The sequence below is a fragment of the Phasianus colchicus genome, chromosome 3, assembly GCF_987193195.1.
Source record: "Phasianus colchicus chromosome 3, bPhaCol1.hap1.1, whole genome shotgun sequence".
NCBI classification, from domain to species: Eukaryota; Metazoa; Chordata; class Aves; order Galliformes; family Phasianidae; genus Phasianus; species Phasianus colchicus.
The window spans coordinates 58,293,473-58,320,211 of record NC_143438.1 but is presented as its reverse complement, the minus strand read 5'-3'; the positions used below and the strand labels follow the sequence as shown (position 1 = coordinate 58,320,211).

At 37.8% G+C, this 26,739-nt stretch overlaps 1 protein-coding gene and 1 long non-coding RNA gene across 4 annotated transcripts in view; both read left to right on the top strand.

Annotated features, from left to right (window-relative positions):
- The window catches only part of TOX (thymocyte selection associated high mobility group box), a 222,491-nt gene that overhangs the window by 73,883 nt on the left and 121,869 nt on the right, over positions 1-26,739 (top strand). The gene's annotated exons all lie outside the window — the stretch shown is intronic.
- On the top strand, positions 17,747-20,184 carry LOC149918610 (uncharacterized). Its single transcript, XR_016465601.1, has 3 exons — positions 17,747-17,796; positions 17,890-18,043; positions 19,285-20,184. It is a non-coding gene; the product is annotated as an uncharacterized LOC149918610 (long non-coding RNA).

Here is a 26,739-nt window from a genome sequence, read left to right as displayed (position 1 = left end):
CATTATTCAATAAAGGCTTACATAATATGCATAATATGCAGTATTTAATATCTGTAAGTGCTTTCTTGAATAGAGACATTTTAAGCACATGCTTAGCAATAAGTACTCGCTTAAATGTTTGGAAATGTTTTATACATATATACACATATACTTAATTTTTGCTCTGTAAGCAGCTCTTTGGAGGGCATATAACAGTTTACAGATGCAAAGTCAAGCGCATGAACAAGGGATTTCAGGTTTAAGGTTTAATGTAAAGATACAAATTGAAGTCTATATGAAATTACTTTTCTTCACATTATACTAACTGGTTTGTATGTGTTCACTACTACAAATTTGTCTGTAGCTTTAATTATAGCTTTTTACTTAGTTCATCAGTAATGATCCTGGCATGTTCATTTGCCTCTTGGTAGTCTTTGGTCATAAAAATGTTGTAAAAAAAATAGTTGATGAAAATAATAACGCCCACTGCATAACTCTTAATATATTCTCTACAAAAGATTTTTGGCTTGTTTTTTTTACACTTGTTTTGCTATTTGTAGTGTTTTGGTGTTTTTTTTTGTTTTTTTGTTTTTTTTTCTAGCACAGAATGACAGCTTTCCTGTTTGGCAAAGAGCAGTCCAAGGCAAGCACGTTTGGTTGTTATGGTTTTATTACATCACTAGACCAGGTGTAGAACTGCTCTCTATTTCTATGCAGATTTCCTCTGATTTCTGCTTTCCAGCTCATAAGCAGTCATTTTTAGAAACTACTGCTACCAAATTTCAAAATGTGTTGTTCAGTCCCAAGATGAAATGGTACAATTTAGTCAACAACTGCCACAAAGCCCAGCACAACAGGTTTATGGATATGAATATTATTAATTAACTAATAGATGATCAGAATGAAATAGTTCTGAATATTCTCATTTTTGAAAAACTAGTCACTAAGCTGAGAAATAGGATTGCTCAGCTGTAATCAGCATTTTCAGTATCGTCCTTAGTAGTAGCACTGAGAATGTGGGGGCTGCTTTGAAGTTAAATGACTAAACCCTTTATCCTCACCCTAGTTTTGGTCTTGTATGTGTGTTCTGGTAATTCTCTTGTCTAATGTCACATATATACCGTTCAGGTTTGATTACCTCATGATGTAATTTTCGATGGTACCCTAGTTTTTGTATTTCTTCCCATTTTCTTTGATACATTTTTATTTTTATTTTATTTAATAATTACTATTCCATTTACTTCATTGGTACAGGGCAAATCCAACCAGCAAGGAGCTGCCTTCTGATATTTATCCCTTTCATTGTCATTTTTCTTTAAACATTTACATTTTATAATCACAAACATGAAATTGAAGATGGAATCAGTTCTAGAAAGATTAATTCAGCCCTGCTCACAGCTGTGAAGACTGTGGAAATAAATATCATTTTGCAATAACATATTCTTGACAAAGGGCATAACAAAAGAATGATTTCTATTCAGAGATAGTGGGATATTTATTTTGCATGTTGGGGGAGGGGCTGTGGTCGACTGCTTGCGACCCTGACCTAGTTTTGTAGCTGCTTATTATTCAGCTATATGTTTGAGAAATCTCTGTAATTTAATTTGGCAACCTCTTCTGCATGTCTGCACCTAGCAGTAGGTGCTCTTAATATTGGCCGTGTCCCATGCTGAATCATATTTATTTAGGAGGAAAAAAAGAAAGCAAACAACTAATGCACTCATAACTCAGAAAGAAACTGTTAATTGTTAGCAGAGAACCGCCTGATTACAGACTGGATGTCTCGTCCAGGGCCCTGCCATAATTAGTAACCACTGTTGACATTTAGATTTAAATTGAATTTTCTTCTAATTAAACCCAGAGGGGGTTGATCCTCTCAGATGTACAGGTTAATAAAATTAGTCAGAAACTGTTAGACAGTAAACTGAATTCTCCAAGAGAGCTTTCCCAGTGTATTGTTAAGAATTCTGTAATTAATATTCAAAGGATTCATTAGATTTGGAGTTGTCCTTTTTTGTTTTGGGTTGCATCTGGGTTTGTTGCAGTTATTTCTTTAATTAGGTCTGTTTGCTTTTGATATCTACAGTAATACTAATTTCCATCATGTTTGTGCATATGTAATTATAAGTGCTGTAACACCATTCATCCATGCCATGCAACTGTTACGTGTAATAACAAGCTGCTTTTTTCCTGAGCACATTCAAAAAACAGTAATACTACAATCTAATAACAAGTGTGAAATGAATTGTAGGAATATAGGCCAGGATAACTGTTATCTATTTGTCATTGTCATACAAATGTTAAAGCTGCCACAGGGTCATTTACCTCTTTATTTACTATTGTTTTTTTCTTAATCCTTCACAAGCTTTTTGTTTAAATAGGATTATCTTTCTGATGAAATCTAGATTTTTTTTTTTTTTTGCTTTTTTGCTTTTTGAAGTACCATCAATTGAGTTGCGATCTCAGGCTACGTGATATTAATCACTGTTTTTGCTTTCTTGTCCTGCACAAAGATTAAGTCAAGAGTATGAGGGCTGTTAAACATGTGTGCCAGGAAATAGCAAGAGTATCGGTGGTGTGAGAAAAGTAGAGTCAGAAGTGTTATAATGAGATATTTGAACATTAAACTTGGAAAATATCTGAATTTTTGCGAAACTGCTCCGTGGGAGTAAAGTTTCTCCTTCTCTAACAGAAGTCTCATAGCTGAACTCATTTGTGGTTTTTCATAGCTGACATGCAGAGGGAAATATTATTGGGCCTTGAGAACAATTTAACACCAGTACTAAATGCTCAATATTGGTTTTACAAACAAAAGCAAACCATTTAATGAGCCTCAAAAATGTTATATTTTTTGTTTAAATCAATTTCTGGGCCACTGCAATTTAAAAACAGAGATTTTAGAGAAACACAAAATGATAAATGAAAACATATAAGGAATGAGTTCCTCAAAAATACCTTGGAATTCATAGGAGTTGTTCAATAATGTTGAATTGAATTTAATCCTAAAATGAATATCATTTCTGTCCCTTTCTCTTTAATCACGTGAGCCAAACAAAAAAGAGATTTATGACTTCGTTTTTCTTGCTTAGTCCGACTAAATAAATTGGATTAGGTAAAGAATGCTTCTCACTCAGAATTGACTTTAAATTGTACAAAAACACTAAAAATATACGCAGTGATTCACTACATTGGCATACAGCAGTGAGGAAATTCCTCTTTCCTGCAGGTTTGTTGTGCACAAGGAAGATCAGACCAGAAATGACTGAAACTGTAAGGCCCAGAACTGCAAATTGTAGCCCGTTTAGAAGTGTTGATCTAAATGAGACTTTAAGAGGAACCCTTTACAAGGATAGCAGCTTCTGGATTCAGGTGCAGCTCTCAAGGAAACATCCAACTGAAAAGAAAAACCAAGAAAAATAAAACAGAAAACAAACCTCCTTAGCCCAATCCAATCAGAGTCTTTACACTGGAAAGAGACTTAATATTGCGATCGATTTTTTTCACAAAAGGTGTCTACTGTGGTGATGGGCAGCAGTTCAGCTGAGATCAATAGATAATTAAACCCTCAATGAAAATGGAGTCTTAAAATGGATTAAACTAAACTTTTGCAGTGGCTGATTCCCATTATCATGAAAATATACCAAAAAGTCTCAAAAATGACCTGTAATCACCTCTAAGAAGCCATAAACTTGGTCATAACTTTGGTAACGTAATAGCCTTATTACATGGAAACTTAGCTTCCAGGCATGGATGAAAATATGCCAACCACAGTCCCTTTACGAGATGGGAAGAGTCATTTATAGTCCCTAGTAAGCTTAGATTTTTTTCCCTGATGATCAAGTAGAAGCTTAACCACTGGCAGCAACACATATATGAAACTAAAATTTGTTTCTTGTATAATATCTAGTTGAAATTAAGATGAATTAAGAATAAAGGGTTTTCATAGTCTTGACAGCTATAAATGCAAGTAAAAACAGATGTGTGATTACTGTGCTGTTATTAAGCTATGTGCATCTCACACATGCCAGTACGATGTCAACAGAGAAAGGAAATAAAATGTCAGTTGCCAAAGAAGCCATTGGTGGGCCCACCAACTTTGACAATAAATACTTCAGATCAACTAACAGTATTTCTCCAGTCAGGAAATGTAGAACTGTTCATGTTTCCTAGTTTACAAACAATTCCATCATAATGCAGAATTAGTTAAGAGCATTTTGCCCTGCCAGTTGAACAAGAAAGACAGAGCCTGGCCAGCCAGGACAAGGACTGTAATGTGGGGCACTATGACCTGGATTAGTGTAGGGCATAGCTGACTCATTGACATGCACCTCAACTACAGAGGAGCCAAGGGTGGGTTAACCCAACCAGACTGTGAAAAGCCTGGATCTTTGTCGATTTCAAGAAGAGAAATACTCTATTTACATGGCAATATGTAATTGCATGAAGAAATGTGATGAGATGATGCCAAGGCTTTTCTGGGAATAAAATGGGCTAGAACTGCTAAGGGCAAATAGCTGAGGTTCGTTTATAAGTCTTTCATTGAAAGGCATTCTTCCTTATTGCTTCCTGCATATGCAGATTTTTGAACCTGCTGCAGCAATATAAGGAACGAAGAGCCAGTTTTTATACCATAGCTCAGTCTTACAGACTGACAATATAACATTTTCCTTCTTTCATTTTTGTGCAAGGTTCTAACAAATGGATAATTAAATAAGTATTCACTACATAAAATTGTTAGATATAGGACTGTTGTCAAAATCAGTTAGATACTTCTGAAGGAAGTTATTTATTAATTTGTTTTTCTGGAAAGTACCACAACTGCTATGCAAACATAAAATCCAAACCTCCTTTAGTTTATCAGTTTCAAAAATACATTCTATGAGTGCTGCACTGAAAGTAATGCCTCTTATTTTATTATGTTGGCCCACGACATCAGATGGAATAGCAATAGAGGCTGAAGCTTCCCCACCAATATTCCATTCCATTTTGTTGCTGTGCAACAGATGGCAGTAGACGGGCAGTCTGACATGTAAGTGCCAATGAAGTAAAGGTGTGCCACTGAATTCTTCCATGAGAAGAAAGATGCACCCATTGATATTAATTGACAATTGCTGAATGTTTATGGGGACCTAGCAGTGGATGTGAGTACAGTGAGGTGGTGGTGGTGTGTTTCAGCAGTGGCTAACAGTGACCGTGGGTCACCTTCGCTGGTGCAGATTTTTAAATGGCATGCAGGCTCTTGTTCATAGCTGGTGAAAATGCAAAGCTATGGCGGTGATTATGTTGAAAAACAGTATTTTGTAGCTGTGGATTTGCTCTACCAAATAGTGTTATTGTTCTCCTTGTATCTCTTGTTGATTCCATGGAAATCAGTAAGACGCATTACTTTCAGAGCAGTCTATGTAAATAATCTGCCCAAGGATTTTTATTGTGAAAAAATAACCAGTTCTGACAGTATTCTTTATCATCCAAATAAGAGGATAAAAAATTTAGAAGAAATGCTGATGTCATTGAAATTCATTTTTGAGTTGCAGTTAGCCTATTAATAATGCTTCTTAGGGTGAATAGTGCCTGGGTTAGTGCTTGTATTGTGAACTGGCAAAGAACGGGCATTATATTGCATACTCACTCTTCTATTTCAGATATAAGTTTTCTGTTCCCCAGGTGCTCCCAGTCTGCTAATATTTTCTATGTCAGGTAAAATATTTCCACAACTGCAGATTTTTGCATGGAAACCAAGGAACGTATTCTATATTTACTCTTTGTGTAAAGCTTTCATTTATGTCAGTGGGAGTTCAGTGCATAGCATGAAGACTGTATATTTCTCTAAGTTCTTGTAAGAAACATCTCCTTTTATAAACTAATAGATTTGTCACATAGTAATTTGTTTTTTCACTTATATGATAGTTCTACCAATGCAGCAACAAAATGGAAATAATAAAGATAACCTGTAATGCTAGATAAATTACATTTGATATACTTTTTGCTTTTTATCCTCAATTTCCCATCACCTGTACATGATGGCTCACTGTTCAGCCTTTATTTTGTCATTGAACAAATTACTTGTGCAAGTAAGCACACTGGCTGCAATAGGATTACTTGCATCAGTTAGCTTTCACGGGCAGGAGAGGGCTGCCCAGTGTAGCTGTTGGCCTTTTGTCATAAGGTGCCGAGTTCTCCTAATGAAGGCAATGGGGAGATTTTCCTCAATAATTGGACTCCACTGTTCATGCAGGAGAAAAAGCATCAAGTATCTTCATTTTTTTTTTTTTTTTTTTTTTTTTTTTTTTTTTTCCCTGTAATACAACTGTGTTCCCTCTCCCAAATAAATTTTTGTTCAAAACTAGCTGGAAATGGAGCAGCATACAGCAGAATTTTTCTTTCACTTCACAAACAGGAGACTTTGCCATAAAAATAAGTTTGCAAACAATGAGGGGCTCAATAATGAGAAGTACCTTTGCTTCACTCTGTACAAATTGAGAGAAAAAATGTAATGTTGCAGATTAGAAGGAACTGTGGAAGCCTGTGACACTGCAGGATTTATTTTTGTAACCTAAGCAGGTGCATTCTTTGATGTTTTTTCTCCCTTTTCACAGCACCCATGGAAGATACTTACCGATGTGATACAGTTTGAAACATGTAACATATTGAGTTTGGAAATTCTTGGAAATTGTTGGAGCAGAGCTATAAAATCTATTAAATTTCTCCATCTAGGAAAACTTTCTGGTACTAGTAAGTGGAAAAAAACATAGACATTTTACACTACAAATGACACTGGGACTGTCCCTCATGAAAGATGGTGATTAATAGGCATTCGTGACATCCAGTCAACTATAGGAGCAAGCATCCAGACATAAGGTACTTTTTCCAATGAAAGTAATTTTACAGCACTCATACCAGTTCTGATAATGCTAATATTAGTATTCAAACACTTTCAATATCTGATCATGATGTGTAAGACATCTCTTTAGTCTTAGCAGGCAAACGGAGAGGCAAAGTTCATATGGAGGGGTAATGTGTTTTTTTTTTTAAACATGCTACATGAGATTAGCTTTCAGAAAAGCACATTATTCAATAGATTAATGTATATTTTCAGGTACAGCTCTGTGCTATTTTACAGTTATAAATTGAAGGGTGCTTTCTCTGCTATATAGTTATAATGTGTGTCTGGGCATTGTATATTTTGAACTTGTAGAATGTTCCCCGTTTTTACTGAGTTTTGGTGAGATCTGACACTTCGCGTGTGCTCAAGAAGCATTGAACAGAGGAGCAGTTGGAAAGAAAAGAGACACTTCAGTGGAGAGAGATAAGATCTGCTTATCTGCTTTTATGTGCATGCATGCGCGCACACGCCTTCATTTCCTTTCTGGTTATGTATGTGTGTGTGCACATGCACATGGCAAATCAAGATTTTATGTGGAAATGTGTGAAAAAATGTTGCTTTTCTGATCTTGCTATGAGTTAGACCATATGACTTTGTAACAGAGTTGGAAAGAACCTACGGTGCAAATGTCTGAAATCTGATTTAGCTTTCTAGGCTTCTTGGCTGACAGCACACTGTATTTTGGGAATGTACAGGCAAGTATTTAGTAAGAAAGATGTGGTAAATGGGACAAGTTGTGGACGACACTGCAACCAAGGTTTGTGAAGTATGTACGTGAGGTCTGGGACTTATAAAACCTATGCACCATGCAAAGAATGTGGAAGGGACAGGCAACCTGTTTAAGTCTCTTCAATAGCTCAGCTCATAGAGCAGAGTACTGTAGTGGCACTCCCTATGGGAGCCCTTAGATTGCTGCTTCATTTCCTTGAGAGCAGCTCTGCTGAGAAGGACTTAGGGGTCCTGAAGATTAAAAACTTAACAGGAGCCAGAAGTGTGCAGTTTCAGCCCAGAAGGCTGATTGTATCCTGGGCTGCATCAATAGAGCGGTGGCCAACAGGGAGAGGGAGGTGATTGTCCCCCTCTATTCTGCCCTCGTGAGGCCCCAGATGGGCTATTGCATCCAGGCCTGGTGCCCTCAGGACAAGAAAGATATTAGAGCAGGTTCAGATAAGGGCCATGAAGACCATCAGAGAGCTGGAGCACCTCTCCTACAAAGACACACTGAGGGAGCTGGGCTAGTTCAACCTAGAAAAGAGAAAGCTCCTGGGAGACCTCATTGCAGTTTCCTGTACTTAAACGGAGCTTATAAGCAGGAGCAAAATCGACTTTTTACAAGGGTAGATAATGATAAATCAAGAGAGAAGTTTTAAAATAAAGAGGGATGTTGAACAAATTTCTCACTAAGAAGGTGGTGAGGCAGTGGCACAGGCTGTCCAGAGGGATGGATGCCCCATCCCTGGATGTGCTCAAGGCCAAGTTGGATGGGGCAGCTGAGCTGGCGTGGCAGCACTGCCCACGGCAGGGAGATGGAATTGAATGATATCTGTGGTATATTCCAACTCAAGCCATGTCTGATTCTATAACAGGGATACAGTCGGTAAGCAGCATGCATGGCAGTACATGCAGACAGTACTTTGCTTTACTGTATAAGAGTTTGCTCTCAGGTACTGATCACTGTTGCAGCAGAATGTGTCCTATGGTCACTGATACATAGTTTTAAGCACAAATATTACATCAGGCCAGAGAACACAGTGACTATCCCTGGGGTCAGTTATAAAACTCTCTCCTCACGCTGGTATTTGTGGCTGCACACACAGGCACAAAGCTCTGCTGTGCTGCACTGAGCCTGTGTCGGGGAGCACTCCTGAAGTGAACCAATGATGCTTTTTCTGTCAGGTCACAGAGGTACCTATTGGACACGTAACAAGGCAAACTGCTGGTTTGGGATCATTTCCCCTGTTAGGAGGTACTTACACCTGTCCGGTAACTGAGAGGTGACCTTTACACTTAGAATATGGCTTAAGGAAGTAACATTCTATAAACAGTCTGTTACAGAGGAATAGAGGATGACTAAACCTCTCCTAACATTTGTATGAGACTCACAATGGGACCAAAGCATTTAGATGATTTAGGAACTAGTTGTCAATGGAAAACTGTTAATTAAGTCAATAATGAATAGGATTATTGTTTCAGGGAAAGTATGAGGGAGGGGGCTTCTTTGATTCTTTTTGTTACTGTGTGCTGTTGACATCAGTCCCAGGGTGTCAGATAGTTGGTGAGATATGGATTGTCTTAATTGAGAGCTTGCACACTGGTCTTTGAGTGCAAGGGAAGTATCCTTCCCAGCAAAATGTATGTTCTCAGAGAACAATGAAATAAAACAAAATTGAAGGAAATGTGATTTTATTGTCAAGTAGGTTAGGAAAATTTTGCAGCCTGGATAGGGAAAGCTATTTCCTGCTCATCCTGCACTTTGAGCCTTTCACACATTACTCTGTCTTGCTGTCTGCTCACTAGCAGCTAGCCATGTGCTAAGGTTATTGCACTGCATGTCTTACTGATGTATCTATTCCTTACATTTTCATTAACCGTATGAAAGTTTTACTTCTACCACAAATGTAATACTAATAGTTAAGGTAGTTTGCCTCATGGGCTTTATCATGCAGAAAAAATGCTTGTATCTCTCTGAAAGTAATGCCTTCTATTTATTTCCATAGAAACTACAAGTGTCAGTGGATGTCATTGTTTCCACATGGAGGAATTCAATGACAAATTTTTGCTTCATATGTTCTTCCATATCAGATGCCATTCTATCAGACTGCCCCTCTGCCGCCATCTGTCACACAGCAACAAAATGTGATGGGATATTGGTGGGAAGGTTCAATCTCTACTGCCATACCACCAACATCCACCTCTGACTTTGTGGGCCAACATAGGAGGCATTACTTTCAAAGCATCCCTCATAATTAAATTGACAAAGTAGCTATGAGCTGCAGTTTTCATTTCTTTAAAGGAAGGACTATGATATTTGTTACTGTCTTCTGTGGTGAGGAATGATGAATAGAAAAAAAATACCTAGTACACTGATACCAGTGTAGACGAATGTGTATATAAGTACTTTATCAATGTGAAGGCACATGTGACAATATTGAATATTTTTAGGCTGTTAAATGTAAGTTATGTCATTTTTTCTTGTATTTTCACAATTTAAAATTACCGATTTAAGTCCTCAGAGTCTCCACAAAACACTGCACTGCAAAGGGTGGGTTTGGGAGAGCACTTAAAGTCAGTGCAGTGAGGAGGAAAAAGATAAAGCTGGAGAAAATTGCTGTTGACTGGAATCAAACTACACTAGTTGCTTACAATTGATTGTGTGTTGTTCAACCACAAAGATAAATTAGAACATAGAATACTGCAATAGAAAAGTGGTTTAGATGTCATAGAGACAGTATGACTATTTTTATCTCTCAGTTGTAAACCATAGCTTACAGTGGCTGAAATGACATTGAACTGTTTTTCTCTTTGATGATTTACAGCCTGTAAAGTGCATTTGTAGGAGCAGATGTCACGTTTTATGCATTTGAAAGTGTCAACACTGATGACTTATGTCTGAAGATTCTATGCATGAATCAATAGAATGTAGTGATTTCCATTTCTTAAAAGAGTTTTTTCCGACATAATAAAAAACACATAGTGAATTTTGGTCATTATAATGCTACTCTTGAACTCTCATTTTTTTGCCTTGTATTTTACAGTTGCAGCAGGTTGTTATTTTGCAAAATCCACTTCCATTCTCACCCCATGAGCACAAATAGCTATCTTCTCCTTTACTTAACCTGTCTAATTTGGAAAGTATATAACACACTTCATTCTCTTTTTAAAAATGAATGATTAAAAAACTAAGCTGAATTGATAAAAGAAAATGCACCAAGGTTATCTTATTAAGAAATATGCCAAGCAAATCCAGACAGATTTCATCCCCCCAACCTTGTCCCATGTTTCAGAATGATTCTGTCTAAAAAAATTTGGGAAAGGCACCTGTCACGACCCATTAAAACACAAAGTCAAATTTGCATTTAAATGGAAATCGTATCAATCATTTAGAATCTGCACACTCCTAAGTTTTATTCCTTTTTTTTTTTTTTTTTTTTTTTAAATAAAAAGCACCTTAGACATTGTTTTGCATTTGTGTGTGTGAAGGGACTTATTTATGTCATACATTTAGAAAATCATATTGGTTTAATTTAATACTTTTAATTTTGCTTGTAGAAAGTCTGCCAGTATAAAAAGGAATTTCTATATAAATAATGGACAAAAATTTAATTTTACGTATTATTATTTCCGTCTTAAAAACAGTGTGGAGGATTTGATCTGGGCATGTGTATAGATGTCCTTGGTCAATTTCCTTCCCCTAAAAAAGAGTATTTTTTAATATCCTGGTAATTCCTCCTATTCCATCTAGAAAAATGTAAAAAAGTAATTTGGAGTATAGCAGAGCCTAGGATTTAAGAAATTCTTTGAGCTTTTGCAGCAGGATGGATTCTTTTTTGTTGTTGTGCACCTGGAGCATTTCCATCATAGCAGTTACTTCACAGTGCCTCTACCCAGGGACTGTTTCTCACTTCACTTTGTGTATGAGAAGGACTATTATGGGCCGTGACCCAAGGGCTGAGCTCTACATTCCACAGCCACATGTGGGTTTGCAGGCTGTAGAGTGCTAAGGGATGCTTCTGTAATGGCAGTGTGCTTCTCTGCTCCATGTACACAGAGCAAGTCTGTCTATAAAGGAGATGTTTCATTCTCAGCTGGTGGCTCGTACCTATATTAGTTCAACAGAGAGTTGTCTTCCACAAGGGAGAAATGGAGCATGGAATTGTGATTTTGGTTTGAATGGAAGGTGGTTAAACTGCAACAGGAATGATATGATGATTTTAATTTGGGGAGCAAATGTGTTCACTTTTCAGTCACTGTGTGTGCAGAAGCTATGAGTTTTCCTGATGGGTGATTACCATTTGATGTCACACTTTAATTGCATGAACACATTTTTAATTCTCAACAAAAATGTGGCCATGGAATATTGGTGTCAAAAATGTTGCCTACTATGGCAGATCAGGGAAACTGATAGAGCATTTCCTCACATTTCCCTAAACCTCTCTGTTGCAATTGAGTGTAACATTATTTTACTGACATCCTTACAGGAGGTTAGAGTAAGGATACTAAAACATCTATGCCACAGTGCATTTAATAGGTAATTACTACCATGGAGCTCCTGTGTTCTGCTAACGCATGGGTGTCCAAGCTTTTGTCTTACCTGGGCCACACTGAGTGAAGAGGAATTGTTAGGGCCACATCTATGAGCTATGCTCTGAAAGTAATGCCTCCTACTTATTTTCTTGGAAACTACAGCCAATACAAAAAACACAGTAATGCTATTTTAATAGAGCAAATTCTCAGCTATGAAACACTCTTTTTCAGCACGGTCAACGCCACTAGCTGTGCATTTTCACCAGCAATAAACAAGAGCCTGCATACTGTACTCATAATGATCTGCACCAATGGAGGTGGCACTCTCACTACTGCCTCTGCTGAAATGCACCACCCACTGCCTCACTGTGCTCACATCCACTGGTTGGTCTCTGTAAATGTTCAGCAAGCACTGATGTGTGTCAGTGGGTGTGATTTTTTCTGCATGGTGGAATCCAGTGACACACCTTTGCTTCATACACACTCCCACATCAGACACCATCCTGTCACACTGCCCCTCTGCTGCCATCTGTCACATGGCAATAACATGTAATGGAATATTGGGAAGATTCAACCGGCATCTGCCTCCGATGTAATAAAATAGGAGGCATTACATTCAGAGCATCCCTCATTAAATGTATATTATAGTTAACATAGATAAGTAATAAAGCTCATTTTAATTTTAATGGATTTTGTAAATTAAAGCATATAAAAATGAGGGCAACAAAACCATAAAGATAGTGGGATATGTGAGCCTGTTTTTCTGAAACCAACGCATCAGTCTGGTTCAATGGCAGTTGGTTGCAATTCTTGGAGCTCTCATGGTGTTTAGTAGAGACTTTTGATGAAATTTTACTCTTCCTGTACTTTGTCCTTCAAAATTGTTGTTCACAAATGTACGTACTGCCAAAAGCAATGACACAATACAGCACAATGGTGAAGGAATATTTCTCTCTGGTAAGAGAGGGCTTTTGAAAGTCTGGTAAAGAGAAATGATCAGATTTTTAACTTCAGCTCTATATGTCCCATTTGAAAATTCATAAGTAATGTATTTATGTCAACTGAAAATGGAGTTGCACATAAATGAAAGAATTGATAATTTTTTCAGCAATCTTGAGACCAATTATCAAATTGTCGAAATGGAAAGCACAGCTGCATGTTTTTCATTGTTCACAGGACTGTGGCCAACGTACCAAAATTCTTCAACTTAATTCCTACTACTTGAGTTAACACTGAACCATTCCCTCTCTTTGTCCTGGTGTCAGCCCAGATGGGTTTCACAGTGCACCGCTGTTCGGTTGGTGCTGAGGGCCAGGCCAAGCTGGGCTGCTTAGCAGGATGATCTGCAGCCATGATGGCCTGCATGCAGCCCACAAATTTGGCATGACTGATTTAGCAGGTTTTTGCCTGTAGGAACTTAGATTGTCAAACTTTCTGTTGTCAAAAACCTTGGCTCATACTGGGAGATGACATCCAGCTAATAAAGTCAGCTGCCGTAAAAGAGTCATTAAACAATATCTCCAGTAGTTACTGGAGTGTTTTTTCCAATTAGAAATGCAAGTATTTCGCTAGTAGTTGAAGCTTCCTAGAGAGAGAAATTACAGAAAAATAGGTAGGTTGGACTATGATTTCTTTTTCCTCAAGTATTTCTATGAAAATATTTCCTCCAGCTTTACACAGTAGGGAATAAATCCATCAGAATAATCCATCAGAAATAATCCATCAGAAGAGGGGTGACCAGCAAGGACAGGGAGGTGATTGTCCCCCTCTACTCTGCTCTTGTGAGGCCTCATCTGGAGTACTGTGTCCAGGTCTGGAGTCCCCAGTTACAAGAAAAACAGAGAGCTGTTAGAGAGGGTCCAGAGGAGGGCCACGAAGATGATCAGGGGACTGGAGCACCTCCCCTGTGAAGACAGGCTGAGGGAGCTGGGCTTGTTCAGCGTGGAGAAAAGAAGGCTGTGGGGTGACCTCATTGCAGCATTTCAATACCTAAAGGGAGCCTACAGAGGGGAGGGGAATCAACTCTTTGAAAGGGTTGATATCTGCAGGACAAGGGGAAATGGTTTTAAGTTGAGGGAGGAAAGATTTAAGTTGGATGTCAGGGGGAAGTGGGGAAATTCTTTACAGAGAGAGTGGTGAGGTACTGGAACAGGCTGCCCAGAGAGGTTGTGGATGCCCCGTCCCTGGAGGTGTTCAAGGCCAGATTGGATGGGCCCTGGGCAGCCTGGTCTAGTATTAAACGTGGAGGTTGGTGGCCCTGCATGTGGCAGGGGTGTTGCAGATTTATGATCCTTGAGGTCCCTCCCAACCCTGGCCATTCTGTGATTCTGTGTAATTCTGTGAATAAAACCTTTCAGGCTTTTTGTATTAAAACTTGAAAATAATTGTTTGGTCTTGTTTAGTAAGGGATGGTTGAGATTAAAGACATGGAGAGGTCATTGCAGAGTTTATTCTTAATGTGATTATTCCTTTTTCTTGAGCATCCATCCTCAGAAAGCCATTCCTCTACCTGCTTAATTGAAAGGTATCATTTCAGCACCTACTAGACTATGTCAGAGCTAAAGGTTTGCATTTGAAGTCAGCATTTAATTATTATTGTTTCAGTAGATAATAAAAAGTATAATCTCAGAAGATTAATATATGCAGTAATTCGGTGTTTGTACAGTCTGACTTTTAGCAGAGTTAGGACTTCAACTCATGTCAGCCACTTAAGACACACAGTGTGCTCAAAGCTATCATAGATGTGATCACACCACATTTTTTTCAGACCTACCACCTCCCACAAATTCTTGTCTTCATCATTTGTCAGGGAGTGATAAAAAAGCATTAAAACTCATAGCTCATCTCTGTCTATAGGCTGGTCTGCTCACAAAAACTATTTTTCTTTTTGAGGTAAAAGTTCACTTGATAAAGTTGCTACTGCAGTGTGCAAAGCTGTGGTTCTGGATTAAGACAAGACTCAATTACTGTTGATGTTTGAAGGTGATTGTAAAACATTTTGTCTCCTTTGTCCAGGTTTTATTCATTAAGGTATCATACCTAAGTAACTATATTTTTTTTTCTGTGGGACTTTTGCACAGTGCTGAGATGTTCAATGAACACAGTAAAATTATTCAGGAACTGGTGTTTCTGGTTCTGCTAGGTATGCTTCCAGCATATCCTGAACAAGACTACAGAGCTCACAAAACAGGATCACCGTAGCTCACCTTTTTGATAGCATTTATTCACATCTCAGGGCTTGCCAGTGACGCTATTCACATATAATTTAAACAAATACCATGGTACAGCTTTTATACCAACTGTCAGTAATTCTGTTCCTGTAGCATATTGAAGAACATCATCAAGGAATACGTACTTCTTCCTCCTTGACATCTTTAGGTAGTCTGCCTTGTAGTGAGACTAACCCAATAAATTCATTCACAGCAGTTGCACAAGCCGTTTAAAAATGAGGATCAAACTTATTCACAGGAGCTATAGCAGCAAGCTTGTTGGTTAACCCAGGGAAGGCATTGCTCATTCTGTGTAATTATTAGCAGGATGCAGATGTGTAGCCCTGGCAGAAGTACCAAGATAGAGCTGTAAATGAGCTGGTGATTGAGTGAGCATGCTGAATTCAGCTGAATCATAATTTCTCAGCTTCCATTTTGTTTCAGGTCCAGTTTCTGCTTTCAGTGGGAAGTTTTCACATGGAAAGAAAATATTCTGTTTTCAAAAAAGTGCTTTTATGTTCTCATTCCACTGACTATTTATATTATTTATGTTTTATACTCTGCCAATAACAGACCTGCAAAACCTAAACCTAAGTATTTTTCAGTATATGTAATGTCTGTTACTGTCAGATGAAATTAAACATTTGCTACAATTGATTGTTTAATTGCAATTTGTTACTTCAATGCAATTTTTTTGTACTGACTTGTACTGCAGTAGCAATGGAAAATACCATAATGGTTAACAAAAAATTAAAATCCAGTGTCACAAATGTGTTCGTAAGAAAAAGCTTTTGTCACAGAGGCAAGCGTTTCTCATCTTTTCAGTGGCACAGTTATGTGAAAAGTTCAGAACTTGTTATTTGGTGTTGAATGTATAGTGTCAAATCCAAGATTTACTCTTTATTATTGAGTCCCAACATATCAAATTCATGAAATCTTGGGGATGTGAAATAAGTTATTTACAGAGTTCTATATCTTATTAAATTTATGCATACTATTCTGTTTTTCAGCATGTTTTATTTATACAGGAGACCCACTGTCATATTGCTGTTTCTAAAACCTAACATGAAAGCCCATATTTTCATGATTCAAACAAAAAGAGTATGTAATATTTTTAAATAATTAAATATTTCCACCCCTACCAGCACTGTGTTTCTGCAATAAAAATCAAAAAATGAAACTGTCCATTTTCATTGCCCAAACTGTAAATATTCAGTGGAAATGAGATTTAGCTTTTTAGACATCATAAAGCTACTTTAAAAATTCAGTGTTGAAACTCTCCTATAATTACAACATGACGCATGTTTCCTGGTTTTAACCCCGATAGATGAGAGGGCATAAGGAAAAATTTTTCCATATTTTGATGGTAGCACTGAGGGCAGTTGCCCAGGGTGGGTGGCAAGAAAGTACCCTAACTTTATTGCTTTAGTGTAGAGCTACACTAACTAAAACCTGCAGGGTAGGGTGAGCAAATCTCTGAAATGAAACAGATGGTGCTGAGCTCTAGGCTGGGTGTGCTGCATTTTGTCATGCAATTACTTTCTGGAGAGGTGTGACTTAGTATCAGCTCAAATATGACTGGTCCCAGAGACCTAACACTCATTAACAATTGCAGTACATCTGGCAGTTTTGTTTCATCCACAAGTAATCTGTTTTCTATGCTTCACAATGCCTTTATGTAGAGAAATTGCTGGGAAAATACACTTCTCATCTGAGTTAAACACCAAAGTAAACAAATCCACAGCCAGTCTGTGGAGAAGAGCAGTGAAAATGAAGTGGGAGCTGAGTGGAACTGCATAATTAATGTGCAGCTTCTTTCTTTTTGCTTAAAATCTTTGGGAGTAGCTCATGATCCTTCTGCTGGAATTGCTGCAGACTCCCTCACGTTGTCACCTATCTTGTAGTAAGACTTAACCCTATGCTCTCCTGTGCAGCCACTGCATGGAAACCTACCTATCAGCTGTGGGGCTTGCAGTGCTGCAGGCACAAGAAATATTAGCTGGAGAGCAAGGACGTGGTGGTTTGTTTTGGTTTGTTTTTTAAATTGTTGCAGGTTTTTGTTGTTTGTGATATAAATAAAACTTTAATTTTATTAGTTTTATTGTTTATACTTCTGGAATTTCCAGAGCTTGAGTTCTAGGCGTTGACATTCCAAATAAATATTTTATTGAGCATTAACTCTTCTTAGAATGTTTATGTAATTTTGTTTGTAGCTTGGCTAGCTACGCTGCAGGATCTCAATAGAGTTGTTGTATGGGAATTCCCAAGTTAGGGCCTGAACCAATGATTGAGCACCTGGTGAAGGACATGGCCAGCCCTGGGAGCACAGATGAAAGCAAGACACCTGTGCGACCAGAAGGGGTGGAACCTGGTTCCACTCCTCCCTAAATCTTATTTAAGAGCTGGCTGCTGCCAGGGAAGGATCTCTGCTGGGACATCTGTCTTGTTGCTGTATTTGACAAGCCCTGATCCTTGGGATGAGTAAGCAAATTCTTTCTTTTTTAAGTGGGTTGTGGCCATCGCCTGTTTTGAGGTAGTTTAAAACTGGTTATCTACTATCCCCTTTCCCTATAGGTGTTAAGTGCAAAGTGTTGAGAAAACTGGAGCTTGCCTGCAAGTGGCAGGGAGTGTCAAGGACTGTAAGAACTTGTCATTACAAAAGCAGTAAAAGTAAACAATCAAATTGTGGGGTTGCTGCTGAATCATGTTTTAGTGCAGATGGATGCAGGTAAGTCTGAGATCAGTGTTACCTTTCCTGTCTTCACTGACAAAATATTTTGAGCACAGAATCAAAATTCAAGGTGGAGGGCATCTACCAGGAGTAGAAGAGGGTCAAGTCAGTTCTCTCTTGAGAAATTTTAACCCACATACATTTATGGGACTGGATGAGAAATATCCTGGATGCAAAGAGAGCAGGGAGTGTTTGAGATTAACAGTATCTTGGACTCTATCAGTAGGCCTGTAGTCAGTAGACAAGAGGATTTTTTTATTGTATTTTTTTCTGCTCATTACGGTATGGAGTAAACTTGAATAATTTGTCTTGTTTGGGGCCCCCTCAGATAAGAAAACTCAAACTGGAAACATTTGAGTAAAAGGCCACCGAGGGTGTCAGGGACAGAAGTAGAAGAATTCAGCCTAGAGAAGAGATAGTTTTGGGATATCTATAAGTAGCTCCCCCCAGAATGTACAAGGGAGTTTCTGAGATAACAGAACCAGGTTTTTGGCAATGGGTAGATGAGGCGATGTTTAGAAATTGGAACACAGGATGTTCTGACTGGATGTGAAGAACGGAAAATTCTCTGTGAGGGTAATTATGCTCAGGCAACCGGTTACACAGAGATACTGTGGTATCTCCATCTTTGGAGGCTTTCAAGACTGGGAAGACTAGACTAGTGAAAGTCCTGAGCAATTTAATCTGGGTACGGTGTTGATTTTCCCTATGAGAGGGAGGTTGGACAGGTGCCCTGCTGCTGTCCCTTGAGCCTGAATTTATCGAACACAGGCAAATCTGCACAGGTTCTGGGAGGCTGCCACCCACGTCTCATTGCCAGGATTTCATGAATTTTATGTTAGTCTCAATAATTGAATAACTAATATAGTCATAATCATTTCTGAGAGTCAGTGTGGAAGTTCATGAGATTAGTGACTAGAAAATGTGGTGAATTTAGATGTCTCTCAGATGTCTTGCTTTGACTCAGCAGTCACATCAGTAGGTTTTCCTAGTGGGAAGATGAATGACAGCTAGAAATCAGAGGTTCCTGGAACATTGTTTTAAAGGAATATATTGCGGCCTTACTTGGTATATGTCATAGATAAGTTACTGAATAAGAAAAATACTGAACATATAAAACTTGTCTAGATAGATAATCTATTTAATAGGTTAACTATACAAGTTGTGTTTCTAAATACGGAGCTTTTAAGTGTTTCAGTTTTATGTTAAGAGAAATGGTTTTTTGTTCTTTATAACAGCTAGAACTGATCAGTGAGGGTGCTTCTGGTGAACTCAGACATGCAAAAGAGAATCTGACCATTGTTGCTGGACTTGAGAATGCAGAAGGGTCTGAACAGGCAACAAGCAGGGGCTGAACTGCTGAGGACTCATCTGCACTCCTGCTGAGATTGCCAGTGCTGTGTGTGCATTGTAAAAGGAGGTGATGAGATGAGGGAGGAAAAGTCCTCTTCTTCTCAGAGGAAGAGGAACAGGAACTGAAGTGGCTGAAACACATGTAGGGAGCTATCCAGATTTAAATTCTATACTTGATGTTAAGGTTAATACTTTAGATCCATCTGCATTACTACAAGTGTTTAGTATTACCCAAGGGTTTGGCAGATGTAAGGAAGTTTGTAAAGGCGCAAACTTTGAGCTCTAACTTCTCTGCTCTTTTTAGTTTTTATTCTAACTTGACCATTGTTAGTTCTCTGTAGAAAAAGTTACAGAATGTTTGTTATTGGTTGTGATGCAGTCCAACAAAAGAGTTTTCACTGACTCTGTTATCCCTACCAGCTCAGAAATTTAGAGAAGTTGTTTTGATTGGTAAATTGAGTACATCTGGCATGGGAATGAGAACAGAAAAGCATATACAACTTACATTTTTAGTGGATATGTATATATGCACACATGAGAGCATATTAGTTCTATGCAGACTGTATTCTTAAAAGTTAAGGGTTTTATGATTTATGGTCAGTTCCCTCCTCAAAAGCATCTGTAAGCTTTTGCATACATTTAATTGTACAAATCTGTGACTGGAGTGGGTGGTGGTGAAGTAAGTGATGGTGCCTGAATTTGACAAGGTTGAAATCTGTGATTTGAAGCCAAATATTATAAATGGAACTCATTGGAAGAATAAATCTGCTGTGATTTCTTTTCTTTATGCATTAGCAGTTACATCACAAATATTTCTCCTTCATATTCTTGACAATATAACTTCCTAGTGAATTTTACTTATTTCCTTATTCTTCAGTGTTTCATTATAAATTCTCATCTCCCAGTCATTTGAGGTTAGTTTCTAATGCTGTTCTTTTCATCTGAACAAACTGTATGTCCACAGTCAATTCTCCATGAGTATTAATTTTCTTCCCTTACAAATCTGTTTAATCTTTTTTCTGTTTGAATCCTTATCTGATGTCCATAGAAGGAAACATAGGAGTCTTTCCAATATCTTAGCATATGCACAAGATGCAGAGATATTTTCTTCTCACTGCTGTAGCATTGAACAGATTCACGATCTAAGAGTATCCTGGTAGCATTTGGCAGCAGATTTGAAGACTTACTGCATAAAAAAAAAGTTAAAATATTTTTGTAGATTGGATGATCCAGATCTAAAGGGCCTTGTCTGCAGTCATGCCAGCAAAGTTCTACATGACAAAGTTGGAGATGACTTTTCTTCCATTTCAGCCATTCTTCGATCTTCAAACTCAAGAGATAAAGGAGCACTTAAAGCTATGTTTTGCAGAATACATTATTGCTAAGAGAAGTCAAACAGAATGGCTTAGAGGCCATTTTGGAATCAGCTGTCAGAGGGAGTGAAACCAGCTGCTTTGAAGGAGCTGTTGTTATTCCTTTGTTCAGGAGACAACGCTTGACATTGACAAGTCTCTCCAGCCTTTGCTCTGACTTTAATGTTACTCTTTTTGAGACTGTAGCTGGCTATGTTTAATTTAGGGATTCTTACAAATCTCAGGTGAACCTGGTCTAAATCCAAGTGTTGTGTGAGGATGTATGCGAAGTGATGGACACAGCTTATTTTTTGTTTCCTAAAGTGCCCGTGATAATTCATACGGAATGTCACCATCTCTGACTGTGCTGTGTTCATGACAGGCTCTTGGTCCAGGGACTCCATTGCTTGTTCATCACTGTGGACTGCATAGTAGAGTCATAAAAGAAGAAAAGGCCCTAATCTCATCTTTTGAGGGACTGCCTCACTTGCGATTTGTATGACTGATATTGCTTTTCTTTTTATGTCCATTGTAGTCCTGCTCTTACAGGTGGCATTTTCCTGTCTATCACTGAGTGTTGTTTTAATTCACAACTTAAATCTTAGTTTGTCTACCTTTAACTAGCCAATCTGAGTTCTCTAACACTACAGCTGTGTTCCCCTGTTGTGCTTTACAGATAATTAATTTACAGAAATCTGCAGAACAGATAAATACAGCCATTTTAAACGCTGCTAGCAACAAAGTAAAAGTACTAACATTTTATTTTGCTTCTTTCTCTCACAACTTGGCATCAGACATCAAAGAGCTTTCAAAAGCTATTTAAAAATAAGTCTTCCTCAAAACACTCAAAACAGAGACTGATGTTGTATCATATTATTTTGCTGACATTGGCATAAAGAAGTATTTAACCTAAGTCTACAAAGCGAAATTAAAAACAGAACCAAGAATGGAATTTCCAAATTTTTCACTTGCTGACAAGTAGTAATATTTATCTCTCTAGGAAGAAGGAGCTGAGATGCATTCTAAAGCAACCAGAACCAGGTGTACAGAAAAGTACAGTGATCCATCAGATCACTGGGGCTTCTGCTGAAATATTTAAAATTGTGGGATATAGAAACAGTTTCCTTCAGAATATCTGACAGTTTGTAATTTATTCTTACATTTAAAGTGCACTTACATTTATTGCAGAATATCTCAACTGCATTGGAATTATGATACATGGCAGGAGTCCAAACCAAAAGTGACCAGATGAAACTGCAGCTTTTGTATAATCTCTTAGTGAGGGGGAGAAGGAATCCTTATGATCTTATTCTGAATAAGACTTTCTATGGTTCTTGTTACATACCAGAATTTTGGTTCTTTTGATATATTTTTAAAATTCACACATCAGGAAATTCTCAGTCACTCACTTCTATTCTTTTGTGAGCAATAAGTGACTTTATTATGTAAGTACATATTGTATCTGCATAGTGCAAGTGGACATTGTAGAGTCCCATTTAACTTTTATTATTTATTGTGAATTTGTTATATAGATTGTGTCTCTTCTGTACTTGGGTATTTTTGGCTGTTTTTTCTATGGAAAGTGTTTTAAAGGAAATTTGAAGCTAATGATGTGGTGTTGTGGGGAACTCTACTACCACATTGGAAATCTGTTCTTACAAAATCAAACATATGGTAACATTGCACCATATGTTGACTTTTATATTTAGCAAATGCATAAATATGATATAACCTTTAAATTTTTCATTTTATTTTATTTTGACTGATAGGGCTTCATATTCAAATGAAACTAAATTCTTCTAAAATGTGTCACATTATTGCATTTCCTGAGAAATCAATGGAACTTATTAGTACAATGTGAAAAATATTTTCTGTAATTTGTGCGCCCTCGCCAACTAAGCTTGAATAGTGATGCACACATGAGGAAATAGAGCCACTGAATGAAATGTGTACATCTAGTATGTAACTGTAGTTTTTTAACAACTGCACAGTAAAGATCTGGGAATCGTAGTGTGTGAAAGCTCAATTTGAATGTCTGGTCTCCTTTTTTTCTGTATTTTTAACTTTTGAACCTGTTCAATCATATTAGCATCTGCCTTGCTGTTGCCCATACTACTGTTTCCCCTATGTGTGAATTTTGTTTTGTTTCGCTCTCCCTCTGTAGAGCTGGTGGAAACAATTTGGCTGTCTCATGCTAGCCTATTTCCAGTGTTTTCTACAGATTTGAAGAGTCAAATTAAATATATTCCATTTTTAACTCATCTGTCTGCAGTCTTGTGAAAATTAGCATTCCCAGGAAATCCAGAGAATTGCATGACCTCTACTGAGAAATGAATCATCAAGACCATTCAAAGCCAAATTCATTAAAAGTGATGGGTTACATACATCACGTAAAACCATTCTCATTCCCCATCATAAAACCACACAATGATTCTTAACTCATTCAGTTTACTTAAATTGTGTAGTGGTTCATGCAAAGATAAATGCTGTAGCAGATAGCACAGTTCCTATTGTGCAGATTCCAGACATAAGCACTCCCTGTGGCTTTCTTCAGAAAACGTTAAACAGATTAGAAGAGGAAACATTTCATCTCTTTTCTAACAAGCCTTATTCCATCCTTCAGAGTATTTTGCTTAAATGATGAGACATTTCTTTTTTTTTTTCAGTAACTGTCTCTGCAACAATTTCTAAGCAACCTCCTGCTTTGAGCTTTCTTCTACCTAAAGTGTACTCGCTGCTTGACTTCTGTTTTTATCTGAATATTGGTACAAGCATGGAATATAAGAATATACTGGAGGACACAGAGGATCAGATGGGGAACAGAATGACTAAAAAGACACATGCAACCTTCTGGACAACCTTTATATCTGTGCAGTAGTTAAATAGGCAACGATTAATTTGAAGAACATTTAAATATGAATACAGTGCTGTCTTATAGTTAGGCTGGAAATTATTTTAGAACCTTAGATTATTATGATTCACTAACTGCAAATAGTTGTTTGTTGTCTCTGTAGTACAAAGTTGTAATTTTCAAGTGAGTATTCTTTATGAGGGGCACCTTTCAACATCAATCTTCTTGCAAGTGTTCACAACAATATTATTCTGTGGTGTAGGTAATTCTGCATGTTCTGAGGTAACAGGGCACAGTCAGTTCTTTAGCTTCATCATGCTTTCTAAGGAAGCGTGTTCTGTCTGCAGGATTTTTGTTGTTGCTTTGAGGACTCAGTGGTACAGATGGGTAGAAGTATGAATGATACACGAACGAACGGCTCAGGCTGTAGGGTTTTATCCATGCAATTTATGGAAGCAGCAATTTGTGCTTGCAGAAGGTGATCCTGAAAACACAACCATTGGGGATGGATTTTTTTTTTTTGCTAGCAGAGATGGAAAATGGATGAGCTCAGTGAAATACATCGATTTCTAAATATACCTTTTCATATCATGGAGGTCTGTCAGTCATTAGGTACATTGTGCTTAGCACAGGAATCCTCATCAATAGATACAGGATGATAATCTACAGCAACTCTTAGCTATAACTGTCATTTAATTGTAAAGGTATGAGAGATTGAAATATTTTTTTTCTTGGACTTGGGTAACATAATGTAACTTGCTCATGTCAAATTCTGCTTCACTTTCATTTGACTTCTGAAAACAATTATTTCTACATACTTTTGGTGAGCCACATCCACTAGCTTGAGCAGCAGAGATGGATAGCCTGAGGTTGTCCTGCGAGCTTTAATTTTATCATTGTACAGGCACAGCATGGCCTGCCAGGTAGAACCAGTGTAAGGAGGATTTCAGCATCTCCATCATATAGTAAGCTCCTGTCAGCAAGAAGATCCTGTGTGGTGATACACTAGTTAAATCTGACAAAGAGCATAGATTGTATAAATCATGCTGTTTTCATTGATTATAGTCTGAGAGTGCATTAACCCTACTTAAGGCTCCAGAAATCACTTTCATCAATGTGAGTAGAACAAGAAAATGGTTAGTGAAGCTTTTTGTGGATTAATTCTTTGTTAGAGGATAGTGTTTTCACACATGAAAGCAATACTTAGACTTCTTTTTTCCTCCCCTGAGCGCTTGTTTACTATGACCCCTGGAAGGTTAATTTTCACTTATATTTTACAGGGGCATACTGACAAGAAGCTTGAAGTGTGGCTTGTGTTATACCAACTATATTAATTAAAGCAGTGCTCTGAGTGTAGAGAACTTTTTGTTCTTGAGATCCGAGTTTTGAGTTAGAAAGTAGTTCCAACAATTACTTTAGACTTATTTTTCTAATGGTGCTATGGAAAGTTGTTTACACTAGAGTATTTTTTGATACTTTGCTTCTGTTCACTGTTTTTTCTTTTTCTCTGATAGTTGGACTTTGCTGTTTTGACATTATTGCGAGAATTTTTTTTCCACTGAAAAATGATACTCCCTTTCTGCTTGAGGAAATATGTGATTTACTCTATTTTTGAGCTTCAGGGCCAGTGCCTAATTTTCTTTTTATCGCATTCTTAGTTCTGTAGTAAGCAATTTCCTTTGGCTTCACTGAACAGAAATTCTTTGGAAATCATAATTATAAACTGTACATTATAACTTCCTACAGTTATTTTTAAGGAGAGAGATTATAGTGTGTAGTTTTGGGCTGCTTTTATTTTATTGTTTGTGAGTTTATCAACGTTTGTATATGTAGGGACTTCAGCTGATAGACTATCAACTAGAAGAGAGCCAAACATTATATATACGAGAATTCAAAAGCAAGATGTAAAATTGCCAAAGTCAAATTGCCAGTATACCTTAATCACATTTTTATCACCACATACTTCACTCTAAGGAACAGATTTTCGGCCAAGTTTTACATGTAAACTGATCAAGGCATCTCACAGCTCTGCAAAACATCATATATTTGGTACAGATTATCTTATAGCAATTCATAAGTGTGTTTCACTTCTTAAATGTTGTTCTAAAATGTTTATTTTGAACTAGCAGTTCATGCTAATAAATATTAGATCAGATTTGCAGGCAGGGATATAATCAGTTTGTGCTGCAGTGCCGTCATCCTATCCAAAGACAGATTACAGAAGTGGAAATCCTTCACTAGGAAGGCCTTGTGTGAGTGCTTTTACCAGTTGCCATAGGCAGTTCTGTATAACAATGCCCGCATCTATTCCCTGTGATCCAACCTGCTCCTTATCCCTTACATCTGTTGGGAAATGTATCACTTGAACAAAACTTTCCCTCAGGCAAGGAAATCCTTTAATACGGCATGCAAAGCCACCCTGGTGTGTCCTCATAATCCCTACCACTGATCTTAAGGAGAAGCAGAGAAAGGAGTTGGAGTTTGTTGGAGTTTCCTTATGCATCACTGACGCCATTTGAAGCTCCTCAGGTGTGGGGAGCACTTGGTCCTGGAAGGAGACATTGCATACTGTATGCCATTTCTCTCTACTTCCCCTTCACTTCATGGGCTATAACAGTTTGGATTCATCTCATGGCTTTCCAACATATTGGGTCAGATGTGATTGTCCTGGAGTTCCTCTATAATCAGCAAATGAGAGAATCCTATAGGTAGCACAGCTGACCCATCAGTGGAAGCTTACTCCTGCAGTCAGAAGTTCAGGTTTGATACCCATCATCTGTTTCAATCCTTAATTTCATTCCCTAGTCAAGATGCAGGTGCTAGCTGTCACCTGCCTAGTCTGGGAGGGTGTAAGGGGTGGGGTTGAAGCATGAATGCTTTAGGGACTTCAAGAGAATGCTGTTCCTCAGGTGCAGCTTTTCTTTGCGTAAGACATAATAATGTACTTTGAAAGGAACTCTGATGTGGAGTAGAACTGTTCACTGAAACTGGAGTAAAATGGCAGCTAGTAGTCTTAAGACATTCTATGATTTTTATGATTCTGAGTTGGAAGAGACCCAAGGATCATCGAGTCCAGCTTCTGACTCAACACAGGACTGCCAATAAGACGCATGAGACAACAAGAGAGACAAGTCTTA